This window comes from Scyliorhinus torazame, chromosome 4 (genome assembly GCF_047496885.1).
Source record: "Scyliorhinus torazame isolate Kashiwa2021f chromosome 4, sScyTor2.1, whole genome shotgun sequence".
Taxonomy (NCBI): domain Eukaryota; kingdom Metazoa; phylum Chordata; class Chondrichthyes; order Carcharhiniformes; family Scyliorhinidae; genus Scyliorhinus; species Scyliorhinus torazame.
The window spans coordinates 247,241,371-247,251,217 of NC_092710.1; the positions used below are offsets into that span (position 1 = coordinate 247,241,371).

Below are 9,847 nucleotides of genomic sequence, written 5' to 3' on the forward strand. Positions count from 1 at the left end.
CTCACCAAACGAAAGGACAAGGACTGTTGTAAAATTAACGCTATCTTGACTTCAACTTAACATTTTTCGTTTTATTATTGAATAAATTACCAAGTGTAAAACTAGTTTAATATTAAAATGCCAGACATTTCGTACCTAAATCAAAATTCCATTTTGTATCGAATTTATGTTTTTTTTTGCTGCATATACTATTATTGTATAATATAACGCACATCTTCGTTCTCTGATTGGTTCCATTGTTTATTTATATTATTTGACAGTGAGTAAGTTCTACTTCTGGTATTAGTAAAGCAGTAAATGTTAACTCGGAGTAGTTGAATCTCTCCCAATGAAGAAATGAAGGTGATCGAGGTTAAAATTATTTTTTAAATATTCGTTCATGGGATGTGGGATGGTTGAGCCAACATTCATGTGCTGTACTTTTCTTTGTTGTCTATCTTTAGTGTCTATTTATTGCCCATCCCTCAGAGCATTGATGTGGGTCTGGGGTCACATGTATGTCAGATCAGGTAAGGACGACAGATTTCCTTCCCCAAAGGGCACTGTAGTGAACCAGGTGGGTTTGACAACAATTGACAATCGATTCATGCTCGCTATTAGACTTTGAATTCCAGATTGTTCTTAAATTAAAATGTTACCACCTGCCCCAAGGTGGGATTTGAACTCCGGTCCACGGAAGTATTACCCTGGATTTCTGGGATTACCAATGCAGTGACAATACCACTGCTCCACCGTCTCCTTCAATTGGGAATCTACTGGATTTGCATTGTATTGGAATGTATCTCGCCAAGTATTTACTAAATTAACCTGGTTTGTATTGGGGTTGATCATAGTGGTAACAATTGACTTGGACAGACATCTGGAAGCTGCGTCTGTTGTTTCAGTCTCTATGGGCCCCAGCATGGTTGGAGACCTCTTGTAATGTTGAATCTTTATTGGTTCGCCTCTTTCTTACATCCATGGTCTCGCGATGAAAGAAAAATCACAACCATTCAAGGGTTAAGCCTGCCACCATTTCCCAATTTTTGACTCTGATTTATATTTAAACAGATTAATTCCGAAACTTAAATCTACCGTAAGAAGTCTTACAACACCAGGTTAAAGTCCAACAGGTGTAACCTGGTGTAAGACTTCTTACTGTGCTCACCCCAGTCCAACGCCGGCATCTCCACATCATGGCTTAAATCTACCGAATCTCGTTTAATATCTTTTGTCGCGACTAATATTTGTTCGGATTCAGTATCTGGAATGTTGTTTGGAATACAGGATATTTCCTTCCAACGGGCCTGCCCCCCACCCCCACACACTCGTAAATACACAGGGGACCCTGCCAAATGGATACTTAAAAACACAAAAATGTCGCCATTTTTAAGTTTAGTAACATAATCTGGAGGAATGTTGTTTACTTTTCTGTCCTGGACAACCGATTATTCGGGTTTTATTCAATGTGTCAATCCATTTTCCCCTGGATTTATAATTATTTGTGCACTGGGAGCTTTGGGGAGCTGAGACTGTGATTAATGGAATTCTATGGAGCTCAGTGCTCGCCATGTGAGCGTCCCCAGGGAGGGAATCTGCCTGTCAGACCAAGAAACACAACCCACAACTCACTGGGATTTGGGCAATAATTATCACATAGAGGAGAAGAGAGAGAGAAAAAACTACTTTCATATCGTACATGGACCACAAACAGCACGGGCAGAAAGACTGGTTCTAGAGATTTGTGCATCATTCGTTATGAAATCATACACAGGTACACACTTTAAAGGGGAATGTCAAACGAATCCGGGACGACATATAATTGAATTGTACAGAGGGGAAAAATTGCATGATTTCACACTCACAAACTACTATTCGTCATTTTCTCCATTAAATCGTGCCACCAAAATGTGGTAACCTATCGCCAGGATAGAGCAAGCTCCTTCCAAATGTTGTCCTCGCTTTAGTATCCGAATGTGAAATGAAAGGCACGCCGACGATGATCATTTTGATGAGGTTAACTTGGAGAGTTTTGGGGTGGTTTATAAACTTTTTTTAAAACTTCATATAGACTCATAGAACGGTTATATCACAACAGGAGACCAATCGGCCCGTCTTCTCTGTACCGGCTCTCTGCAAGAGCACCATTTCCATTGACTATTGTTTCCTCGGTGTCCATTGAACGTCATATACGTTTATGATGCTTTATCTCTAATTGTAGTAATTGTTGCTGAGTCCACATGTTTGAACAATCATCGGGTTCACACTAAAAGGCAGAAATCGACATGGGGAGGTTTTTTTAAAAAACTGGCCATTAGTCAATTCATACCCAAGTTTCTGAAAGCTCAGGTGCAGTTTCCAAACTATTTTGTTTATGTAGAGAGGTAGAGGTTCAAATGCAATTACAGGAAGGCTGCAGCCAGATGTTTGTGTGTAATTTAGTGCAGCGTTATGATTTATAAAGGGACACACGCTGTGATTACTGGTGCAGTGGCCATGTCGGCCGACATTTTTTTTTCAATTCAATACGCTTTAGCGGCAACCTGCCCCTCTGGATTGATTGTAGATAAATCACCTAAAACGAGATAGAGCAAAAAAAATAAAACAAATCTATCACTTGGTTCGACCTTTCATTATTCCACTTCTCAAACGTCACATGAATCAACTGCTGGAAACCAGTAGGAGTGGGACTCAGACTCTGGAAATCGTAGCTTTTTGAAGCGACTGGATGAAGAATGGAAAATGCCTCTGTGAACTGGTCAGGAAAGAGTTAATGGCCCAGACCTCAGTACATTCGCATGCCTAGCCTATTCTGGCTTCACCTTTTTTTTAACCGGCTAAGATGTTAATTCACCAAGCGGGATAAGTTGAGCAACCCCCCAAATATCCCTGGAACTTCAACCAGTCCCTCTCTAGAATTTAAATGCCTATTTTGTTCATGATTTCCTATATTAAGCAAACCTATCGTGTGGGCTCAGTCATGGCGATTCGCCTCAAAGGTTTGAGGGGAAGCGCTAATTCTGAATGTAGTGACTTGGGTGGTCCAAATAGATTTCCGCCCTCACCTAGCCATGCAAATTTGAGGAAGATCATTTTTTAAAGTTCTTCCATGGGAAAGAGAAGAGTTGGTTTTGGAAATGTAAGATCCCAGATGATCAATGTGAGGAGACCATTTCTGCCATGCTCAGCTCCTGCTTCAGCAGGAGTTCCTCAATTCCGTCAACTTCCATCGCGTCTGATCCAGCCACTTACAGCGGTGAAATAAACTATCAATGAAGCCTGGAGGGACACGGCGACGCTCCATCTAAAAACCCTTTATCTTGGTCTTCAGATTGACTTGTTTGACTTCACAAGCTGTTTGGATTTGTCGTTTGTTTCCCGGGTACTTTTCTGGTAAATACAATTCTGAGGTCGGTCTTGAATTCGAAAAGACATCATTTTCATTTGCACTACATAATAGGATGTAATATGTATATAGCATATAAAAATCCAATCACAATCCTCTAAGGAGACACTTCAGCTCGCAGCCTTACAAAAAGTCAATATATATGCTATTACCTCTATTACTTATGCCTCATTTCTGTGCAATTGGCATTTATTCTTGAGGCCAGAATAACTTTGCAGGAACTACTTGAGGCAATAAAATACATTTTCTTTTATTTGAGTTCGAAAATGTGAAACAATCAAGTTAACTTTAACGATGCTCACCTAAGGTCTTCTCAACTTGTCTGTAATACAATAAAAATGTGACATATGAAGGATAATTACTTAACATATTCAGAATTCGGGTCGGTCTTGCGCGTGGTGGCGGGATGGGGGTAGGTTAATATCACTATGCTGTCTAGTCTAGATTATAGACACACATGTGTGTGTGTGTGTGTGTGTGTATCCTGAATCAAAGTAAACCTATTGATATTCATTATTGCAGCGTAAGTAGGAACGTCTCACTTTATACTGGGTCAAATGACTGAGGAGAAATGGTTTGACAAAGCTTTGTTTCTAACGTTTTAATATATTGTAATGAGTCAGACCCACCCTGCAGCTATTGGCATGAGTACATTTTGGATCAATTTAAGTCGGCCGGTTATATGCATGCATCATATAGCTCACGAACTTTATAGCTTATCCTTCCCCAGGAGGATTTAAAAACTGACACCAGTGTCCTAATTTACTGAAGCTCAAGGTAGAGGTCATGCTATTACAATATCATAGCACACCCCAGGACTGTGATATTAGATGAGCCTGTCACAATCCAATTACGCGATGGTTGATGAATACGGCGCAAACTTGGCAAAGTTGCATTAAAACCATCAAAGACAAGCAAGGGGGTGCTTTAAATAGCAGAACGGTTTGGATACATAACTAACCTTCTTTTCATGTTACCGCGTGCGTCAGGTCGTGCACTGGTTGCCCAACACTCGCTGCTCTGACTAGAAATGGACAAGTCAAATATTAAAGATAAGGACCTGGGCTCCAGTCAGCTGTCATCGTTTCCAAATTCTGTGTGTGGGGGGGGGGGGGGGGGGAGTTACGTTCAAATCGAAGTGCACAAGGTATGAAAATGTTTGCAATTAGTTTTTTTTTAAATAACTCATTCACCCCAATTATTAAAGGAAAAGCCGATATGGAAATTTAAAAACAATAGATTGGACCAAACTTATTATTCCACTGAGAGCTGCTCGCTCCTTTTGGACGAAATTAGCCACATTTTCCTATTCCGCCCACAGTGAGAAAACCAATCCCATCTTCAAAACTGTCACGAATTGTTATGAAACTGTTCTGAAATTTACAAAGCCCTGTAAATGCCGTGTTCAAGATGTTATTGATTGTTTTAGTGCTGAGTAAAACTTTACTACGCAGGCGCCTCAAATAGCAATAATTAATCGCTGTTACTCTGCGGCTTCAGGCAGGATGAGGTCGCTATTTTGGAAATGCGAAGGCAACATTAACTGACCCTTGGACGTGTTAAAGGTAAGAATGGAGAACCCGAAGGAGAAGGGCCACATTAAAATGCATATAAAAAACACACTTCAAAGAAGTTTCTGGTGATCAGCCACAGCACCCAGACGGGATTCTGCGTCCAGGCAGCCTCAGCTAGTTTCCTCATGTAAACACTAATTCTCCTCGCACAAGGGAGGGGCTTCATGTAAAGGTGATGATCGTATTATGACTAAACTCTGTAATAACGTTTGACCTGTTCAGTTATGTGATTGATTGCAGACGCAGCATTTTATAAACTCGGGTTCCTTGCCATCTTATCAAATTCTGCAAATATACTGTAAAAATCTGTCCTCTGATGAGGAACTAATTAAAGCTTACCACAATTTAATCAATGCCACGAAAGTACTGAGATTTGGAAGCAAGTGAATGCTGTAGTCTCTTCGATCTTTACAAGCTCGAGAGAGAGCGAGAAAGACAGAGAGAGGAGGCAAAGATGCTGAGAAGTGTAGAGAAAAGCAGAAGGAAAAAAGGATATAAGGAAGCAGAAAGGACGATAAAAGGGATGGTAAAGAGAAACGCAGAAAGTAGGGAAGCAAATGGCACGGGCAAAGAGGCAGGGAGAAAAACGGGGGGGGGGGGGGGAAATAGACAACTCGGCAAACTGGGAGAGCCCGAAACTGGCCCTGGGAGCAGAGAAAAACAAAGAGCATCTTCGCAAAAGGGCGAGAAAGCGGGGGGGGGGGGGGGGGGGGGGGTTATGATGCGGCCGATATGATCCAGGAATTTGAGGTGTAGTATGAAGCAGATCGCAACACTGGCGTGGCAGACAGACAGACAGGTAGACAGAGAAAGAAGGAGTGCGGAATTAGAGGAGGGAGAGAGGCAGGCAGGAAAGGGATGAGAGAGAGAGAGAGATGGTGCGGGGAGGGAGGGGGGGGGGCGCTCCTGGGTACATAAAGGCGCTCATACTGACAGCATGACGTCAGCATTTTGCACTAGACTTTACCAGAAAGTACGGCTGGACAAGCCCCAACTTTTCCAGCTCAGGGAACATCTCACTTTGAAATACCACCAGTCTGAACTTTGATATAACTTGGTCCGCCGGCCGCGGACCGTTCACCAGTTACCCGCCGCCGACAGCTTTTGATTGATGACCATTGTCAGCAAATAACGGCAATGATGTCCACTTCGCCAAGCACATTTGTAAATATTGCACAATGCAGACATTCAGGTAGAAATAGATTGGTGCTATTTTTACATGTTTAATCTTGACTGCCACGTTTTTTTAAAAAACAGCGAGGTCTGCAGCAAGGTTTTGTTATTTACCCCGAGTTACCCTTCCCAGAGACAATGAAAGAATTCACTTTCGCGAGTCAGATCTTTATCACCACTATCATTAAGCTTCCCTGGGCTATTGAAACACGGCATATTTCTTTATCTTTTGCCGCTGGGAAACAGATCCATTGGCGATTGTTTTAGTTGTTGTGATTCGAATTATTTCTTTGCGTTCAATTGGTAAATGCCTCCTCACTGGCGATGTGTGCACTGGTACACGGTCTGCATTTCAATACGAAATGAGGAGCTGAGCCGAGAGCGGAAGGTCCAGTTACTTATGGCAGCAGTGATGGTAAGTGCCGGATGATTTTGTGGAACACAATACGAGGCAGTTGCTTTTGACACATGCCAACTGTATTCTGTGTTACAAGCGTGTGCAAGGCACTGACTCTCAAACACACACCCGGAACCACTGCTAACAAACGGTGCTTTGAAAAAAAATAACCATTAAAATCCTGCACTAGAATGAAATAAACAGGCCCCAGTAAACAAAACCCTCCCAATATCCAGTCCTTTGTGGGTTCGCCTGTCAGCTTGTTAATGTTATCGGTCCACTATATACCAATGTAACTAACTGAAAGTATTGTCCCCCCCGCGCCCAACAACACCAAAGGGCAGCAGGTGGCCGCTCCGTCCTGAACAATAGCTCTTTTTAAATGGACGCACTCGCTTGCAGGAATAAAGGCTATTTATAACTTATGGATCTCAGGAAAGTTGTTTTTTTAATTTTCGAAAGTCGGAAACTGGGTAGTTTTAAATGGAAATGGTCGGGGTGGAAAGAAAGAAACGGAGGGAAGAAACGATGGATTCTTTCCAAAAAAAAACTCGTCAGTGCCTTTCTGAAGTTTCAAACCATAGTTTCTTTCTTTAATGGGGAGCTATTAACACGCTACTTTGAACCCATGAATGGCTGGTGTCTGGGCGTGAATGTTGAGGACTGTGCTTCTGCTGGGGTGTGCCTGGGTAATGCCGGTATCTGTGTTTGTCTGCACGTGTTCTTGTGTTAAACGTGCCTCTGTGCCCTGCCAACTAGTTTTGACTTGCCAAGCATCCGTGTACAGTCTGTTTCAAAAATGTCATTTTAACCATTTCTCCAGGCCGGAGTAGAAATACGCAAATTGAAAAGATAAATTGCTCGATGCATCTGGAAATGTTATCTAATTAGGGCGTAAGAAATGTAATCTCTACAGCGAGCAGGTCAAATAATTACTGTTAATTTAACGCCCAAATTATCTTTCATTGATTTGTATTCTCTTCAATGCAGTTTGGCAGGATACCATGATCCATACCAATGGATTTTACTTTATGTGTGAACACGGTGGGCCTTAGAGTGAATTATTGCAACCCTCCCCATACAAATAACAAGATCACATCATGTATGCATTATTAAGCCATGTAATTGAATGTTCCATAGTTTGCATATCAAACTATTAAAATAATGTGTTTTTCTTTTCTTCCAACACGTAATGTTTAAGCCTCCGCGTCTATTTTGTGACTCTGATAATTATGACCCAATTAGGGTAAATGTTCTCTTCATTTGGAGGTTTTTTTTCGCGTACATTTTGCATCTTCAGCCCCTAACTGAGTGGCAGTTGACGTGGGCTGTTTTATCCCCCCAGTTGTTTTCCAAGACTTTTTGTTCCTGATGATGTTACATTTCAGAAGAAAATAGAACGCAACTATCTCGCCGGAGTCCCGCTTTTGGAAACAGCTTTCGCTACCTGCCCACACTAAAGGCATAAAAGATCGGCAATGTGTCAGCACGGGGGCAAAGTAACATCCATTCTCAAACCTAAGATAAAAAGCTATTATGTTTACGAAGGCCAGTCGTGAAGGATTGGGTGCCCAGCACGCCATGATATTTTCAATGTAAATACTGTCAAATTTTAGCCGAAATGGATACTGGATGATAATACTTTGACATGGTATTACTAAGGACAAGTTAAAGTAACTAATTATTGGATACATAATTACATACTAATTACTTTGTCTATCTCAGCTACCATGTAAAACCTCATTCTCAATCACTTAAAAATCAGGAAACACACAGAGAGTGCATGTATGTGAGATGTGCAGCAGGCCTGTTTACATGAATACGAGTTTAAATGTAATGCATACTAATAGAGGCAGACAGTTAGGTAAATAATTATACCCTGCTGGTTTTCTTCCTTGCTCTTACTCGGTCGCATCATTCATTTTTAATCCCATTCCACTTTTTAAAAAAGAATATCCAGAACTAACCGTTAAGTCTTTTGGAAACCTGGTAGCACTGATAGGAAAGTAGATCACAGCCATCGGCTCTGCACTTTGAATCACCTTTTTGATGAATGCCCTCTCCAGCCTCCTCTCTGCTTTTTGCTATATATTTATATTTCGGTTTTTAGGCGCCGCTAGATCTTCTCCCACAGCGGTGACTTTTTTCTGCTAGCTTTCTTAGAGTGTCAATACAAACCTAATTGCATCTCCTTTGCAAAATAAGAGTCCGCCATTGAGCGTGAAAGTTTTTTGTCGGGTCATCACTATGCGTGTTGAATATTGACCTCGGCCGTTCAAAAAGAGAGATTGGTTTATAACGTACATGGGAGCAGAATTAAAACATTTCTTTTTCATCAGATTCTGCGCCGGGAAAATGACAAGGATCTTGATGTAAGTTCGTTATGTGCAGTATATGAAAACATGATTTACCAAACATGAAAGGACTGATCATACAGCCTTTTCAAAAGAAAGCAGCAGCGACGCCTCCTCGTCGCCTCGCCACTTTAAATAATTGTTTTAAATGAATTATGAGCTGAACCTTTCCGCTATTGATTGCCACTGTCAGCGGTGACATCTTCACCGACTCGAATTTAACTGGCAGACTGGATCTAAAAGAAATCGTCTTGCTCACGGCACCCGGTTAGTCCACGCACGAGGTTTTCGTTCTATTGCCGGAGTCGAGCCGGATTTGTTTATTGAAATAATTTGCCCAGATTATTTTTGCCCACTGACCTAACGGGAGGCAGCATCACCAGGCCTCCTCCACTCGCTGAGCCCCGCGGTGCTGGACTTTTATTTTGGCTGAGGCTCATCCACTTTCTGAGAGTTTAAAAGAAGCCTTCAGTTGTGCGAGGACACCCAAACACAGCTTTAGTGTGAGCTTTGTTATTTCATTTCTGCGCCTCACTATAGCAACGCCAAGCGTCTCGGCAAAAATGCACCTTCTCGGGACAATAGAACATCCTGTGCCGGAGCTCAGAAAGAGATGCATCTGTTACATTTTATTCCTCAAATTGCTGCATCATCCAGCAGGGAAAATGGACCAACTTCATCGCATGTTTTCTACCTCGAAATATCCACAAAATCTGCTCTGCTAAGCTTAGACAAATAAACATTTTAAATAAAAAAACTTTAAAAGAGTTCGTGTGACTATTGAATGAATGTGTCCTATTCTGCTAAGGGTTACAATCTGAAGCCTCTCTAAAATGGACTGCAGAGTATTACAGAAGTGGAGTGATAGTGGGGGACTGGTTTTGGAGATCGTTTAAAGTTCACTCGGCGAATGACCGTCCCTTCCACACAGTGTATGTTAGCTTTAATCAGGAAGAATATAAAG

The 9,847-nt window shown here is 41.7% G+C and overlaps 1 long non-coding RNA gene across 1 annotated transcript; it reads right to left on the bottom strand.

Moving 5' to 3' along the window:
• Nucleotides 1-219: 219 nt before the first annotated feature.
• Nucleotides 220-8,875, bottom strand: LOC140410863 (uncharacterized). Its single transcript, XR_011940752.1, has 2 exons — nt 8,497-8,875; nt 220-2,554 (listed from the first exon to the last, which is right to left on the bottom strand). It is a non-coding gene; the product is annotated as an uncharacterized lncRNA (long non-coding RNA).
• Between the last annotated feature and the right edge of the window lie 972 nt (nt 8,876-9,847).